We start from the raw sequence: 5,450 nt of genomic DNA, 5'->3' as shown, positions 1-5,450 counted from the left end.
TTATTATTTATAGATCACAGGAAGGAAAAATGTACTTTGGGTGGAAACGATCCTCCGCTGCGTATGTTCTGCCTTTTTAATTCTGTTGCTTAAGCTATAAGCTCCGTGGACATTTTTATCCACGTATTAGCTCGCTGGAGCTATTCTGAGACCCATAAATAATTATAAATGAGCTATTCAACTGGTAGTGCAACAATGACACGTTCTCTGGCTTCTCCGCGACGCTTATTTCTGGTACTTAGAATGGGTGGAAGGAACAGGCCCTTGAAAGGCTGACTGTTTCGGGACAGCAGGATATATAGGTCTCATATCTCCTGATTTCCACCACCATTTGCAGATGATCCAGTAAACCTGGATTTTTATCCACCCTTGTTTATTTATTTATAAAATATTTTACCAGGAAGTAATACATTGAGAGTTACCTCTCGTTTTCAAGTATGTCCTGGGCACAGAGTAAAACAAATAATACATGGTTACAAATACAGTTACATAAATGAACAAGGTATACATTTATATACAAGACATTGCATGCACAGTTAAAGAAAATATATATTATGAGCGTATGAAACAGTTACAGACCAGATTAAAGTGTGAGACAGCCTTAGATTTGAAAGAACTTAAGCTGGTGGTGGATATGAGAGTCTCTGGTAGGTTGTTCCAGTTTTGGGGTGCACGGAAGGAGAAGGAGGAACGTCCGGATACTTTGTTGAGTCTTGGGACCATGAATAGTCTTTTGGAGTCTGATCTCAGGTGATAGGTACTGCATGTGGTAGGGGTGAGGAGCTTGTTCAGGTAGCTGGGTAGCTTGCCCAGAAAGTATTTGAGGGTGAGACAGGAAAGGTGAACTTTGCGCCTAGACTCTAGTGATGACCAATCTAGTTCTTTGAGCATTTCGCAGTGATGTGTGTTGTAGTTGCATTGGAGAACAAAACGACAAATTGAATTGTAGAGGGTGTCAAGTTTGCTAAGGTGGGTTTGAGGAGCCGAGCCATATACTATGTCTCCATAGTCAATAATTGGCATTAGCATCTGCTGTGCAATACGCTTTCTGACCAGGAGACTTAGGGAGGATTTGTTCCTGTAAAGTACCCCTAGTTTGGCATAGGTCTTGGTTGTCAGGGTATCAATGTGCATCCCGAATGTTAAGTGGGAGTCAAACCATAAGCCCAGGTATTTAAAACTAGTGACAGGTGTTAGGGTGGTTTTAGCGTTGGTTCTAATCAGGAGCTCAGTCACTGGAAGCTTTACAAATTTAGTCTTGGTCCCAAATACCATTGTTACAGTCTTGTCAGTGTTTAAAAACAGCTTGTGTGACCTCACTTGGGTTGACGTTACCGCCTTTTATAGTGCCCTGGACCATTGCAGAACACGTTACATGGGGTCACAGGATACATCGACCAATCAGGTTGGTTGATGTGCCATGTGATTTCTGCTCTTTTGGATGACATCATTGATTTTGACCGTGCTTGTCAAAACCTGTGATGTCATCTTAAAGGAAGGGATTCCTTTATTCAAGCCTTCTGATTGGCTGAATATCCATGTGCTTACCTCCCTTTAACATCACATCACTCATTTTGTCAACCAAACCAAAATTAATGATGTAATGTTAAAGGGAGGTGAGCACATGGAAATTCAACCAATCAGATGGCTTGATTTGCATTGCATGACAATGCTTTACTGACCACTAAGGTAGCCAAGAGTTGTATGTAGCGTATTTTATTTGTGTATTAACCCCTTGGATATTTAAAACCAGAGACATAACATAAAACACAGACAAAGCTCAGTGCACATCCAGAAAAACTTATATACGGTACAGTGCCTAAATATCTTCTTTATACTATATTAGTGAAAGCACTGTATGCATGCCTGCCTGCCTGCCTGCCTGGATGTCCGGTGTCCCTAGGGGAAATCTCATTGGTCCCTTGGGCCGCCCCCGCACACCTCTCATTGGCCTGAGGCGGAGTGACGGGCCAAAAAAACACACACTCACTCCACCCTCCTCAACACACACACACACACACACACACACACACACACACACACACACACACACACACACACACACACACACACACACACACACACACACACACACACACACACACCTCAACGCACACACACCTCAACGCACACACACCTCAACGCACACACACACACACACACACACACACACCCTCCTCAACACACACACACACACACCCTCCTCAACACACACACACACCCTCCTCAACACACACACACACACACACACACACTCCACCCTCCTCAGCACACACACACTCCACCCTCCTCAGCACACACACACTCCACCCTCCTCAACACACAAACACTCCACCCTCCTTAACGGCTGCCCGGCCTTGACCCCCCCCCCCCCCGCGGCTGGCCCGCAACAACGGAACCCCCCCCCCCCTATCACCACTCCGCGGGACCTCAACATCACCCTCTCTCCCGGTGCTCACCCTCTCTCCTGGTGCTCCCTCTCCCCCGGTGCTCACCCTCTCTCCCGGTGCTCCCTCTCCCCCGGTGCTCACCCTCTCTCCCGGTGCTCACCCTCTCTCCCGGTGCTCCCTCTCCCCCGGTGCTCACCCTCTCCCCCGGTGCTCACCCTCTCCCCCGGTGCTCCCTCTCCCCCGGTGCTCACCCTCTCCCCCCCCCCCCCAGAGCACGCTCGCACCTTCAGGCCTAGAGGCCGCGCCCCCAGCTCACCATCCCCGCGCGCGCTGCTCCGGCTCTCTCTGCACGGGCCACGGCCCACACCACCTCCTGACCTGAGCGTCTCAGCTCCGCCTCGCTGGGGGGAACGGAGACCGCCGAGGAACCCGAGTAGGAGCGCGGCCCGGTGCGAGGTAAGTTACCGCAGGGGAAGGGATCTTTCACCCCGGCCCGGCGCTTCACACCCCCCCCCCGGCGCTTCACCCCCCCCGGCGCTTCACCCGGCCCTTCACCCCCCCCCCCGGCCCTTAACCCCCCCCGGCCAGCCCTTCACCCCCCCGGCCCGGCCCTTCACCCCCCCCGGCCAGGCCCTTCACCCCCCTCCCTGGCCATGCCCTTCACCCCCCCCCCTGGCCATGCCCTTCACCCCCCCCCCCTGGCCATGCCCTTCACCCCCCCCCCCTGGCCATGCCCTTCACCCCCCCCCCCTGGCCATGCCCTTCACCCCCAACCCCCCTGGCCATGCCCTTCACCCCCAACCCCCCTGGCCATGCCCTTCACCCCCCCCCTGGCCATGCCCTTCACCCCCCCCCCTGGCCATGCCCTTCACCCCCCCCCTGGCCATGCCCTTCATCCCCCCCCGGCCATGCCCTTCACCCCCAACCCCCCTGGCCATGCCCTTCACCCCAACCCCCCTGGCCATGCCCTTCACCCCCCCCCTGGCCATGCCCTTCACCCCCCCCCCCCTGGCCATGCCCTTCACCCCCCCCCCCTGGCCATGCCCTTCACCCCCCCCCTGGCCATGCCCTTCACCCCCCCCCCTGGCCATGCCCTTCACCCCCCCCCCTGGCCATGCCCTTCACCCCCCCCCCCGGCCATGCCCTTCACCCCCCCCCGGCCATGCCCTTCACCCCCCCCCCCCCCGGCCATGCCCTTCACCCCCCCCCCCCCCGGCCATGCCCTTCACCCCCCCCCCCCCGGCCATGCCCTTCACCCCCCCCCGGCCATGCCCTTCACCCCCCCCCCCCCCGGCCATGCCCTTCACCCCCCCCCCCTGGCCATGCCCTTCACCCCCCCCCGGCCATGCCCTTCACCCCCCCCCCCCCGGCCATGCCCTTCACCCCCCCCCCCAGCCATGCCCTTCACCCCCCCCCCAGCCATGCCCTTCACCACCTCCCCCCCCCAGCCATGCCCTTCACCCCCCCCCCCAGCCATGCCCTTCACCCCCCCCCCCCCAGCCATGCCCTTCACCCCCCCCCCCAGCCATGCCCTTCACCCCCCCCCCCCAGCCATGCCCTTCACCCCCCCCCAGCCATGCCCTTCACCCCCCCCCAGCCATGCCCTTCACCCCCCCCCCCCCCAGCCATGCCCTTCACCCCCCCCCAGCCATGCCCTTCACCCCCCCCCCAGCCATGCCCTTCACCCCCCCCCCAGCCATGCCCTTCACCCCCCCCCCCAGCCATGCCCTTCACCCCCCCCCCAGCCATGCCCTTCACCCCCCCCCCAGCCATGCCCTTCACCCCCCCCCCCCAGCCATGCCCTTCACCCCCCCCCCCAGCCATGCCCTTCACCCCCCAGCCATGCCCTTCACCCCCCCCCAGCCATGCCCTTCACCCCCCCCCAGCCATGCCCTTCACCCCCCCCCCCGGCCCTGCCCTTCACCCCCCCCCCGCCTCACCTCTCCCGCCCAGCCTACCCGGCGCCGCCTGCAACGCTCCTCGGCACCACCGCCTCACCTCGAGGCGGAGGCCAGCGGGGGGGGGGGGGGCTCCCGCCAGCCTTGCAGGAGGGACCCTCCACATGCCCCGTGCTGCTCACCCCCCCCTCCACATGCCCCGTGCTGCTCACCCCCCCTCCACATGCCCCGTGCTGCTCTCCCCCCTCCACATGCCCCGTGCTGCTCTCCCCCCTCCCCCCTCCACATGCCCCGTGCTGCACACACACACACACACACACTATATATATCTATATATATCTCTATACATAAATATATATACACACACACACACACACACACACACACACACACACACTATATATATCTCTATACATAAGACACGTACACAAACACACATGTAGACACACACACACACAGATGTAGACACACACATGTAGGCACACACACACACACACACGTACACAGACACACACACGTACACAGACACACACGTAGACACACACACACACACACACCTATACAGACACCTATACAGACTCACGTATACACACAGCAGACACACAGCAGACACACGCAGACACACAGCAGACACACGCAGACACACAGCAGACACACGTATACACACAGCAGACACACGTATACACACAGCAGACACACGTATACACACAGCAGACACACGTATACACACAGCAGACACACGTATACACACAGCAGACACACGTATACACATGTATACACACGTATATACACACACACACGTATACGTATACACACACACAAGTAGGCATACGTATACACACACACACGTAGGCACACGTATACACACACACGTAGGCACACGTATACACACACACGTAGACACACGTATACACACACATACACGTAGACACACACACGTACACACACGTCTACACACACGTGTACACACACACGTACATACACAGTAGACACGCAGCCGCACGTAGACACGCAGCCGCACGTAGACACGCAGACGCACGTAGACACGCAGCCGCACGTAGACACGCAGCCGCACGTAGACACGCAGCCGCACGTAGACACGCAGACGCACGTAGACACGCAGACGCACGTAGACACGCAGACGCACGTAGACACGCACACG

The sequence above is a fragment of the Ascaphus truei genome, chromosome 7, assembly GCF_040206685.1.
Source record: "Ascaphus truei isolate aAscTru1 chromosome 7, aAscTru1.hap1, whole genome shotgun sequence".
Taxonomy (NCBI): domain Eukaryota; kingdom Metazoa; phylum Chordata; class Amphibia; order Anura; family Ascaphidae; genus Ascaphus; species Ascaphus truei.
This window is presented reverse-complemented; position numbering follows the sequence as displayed.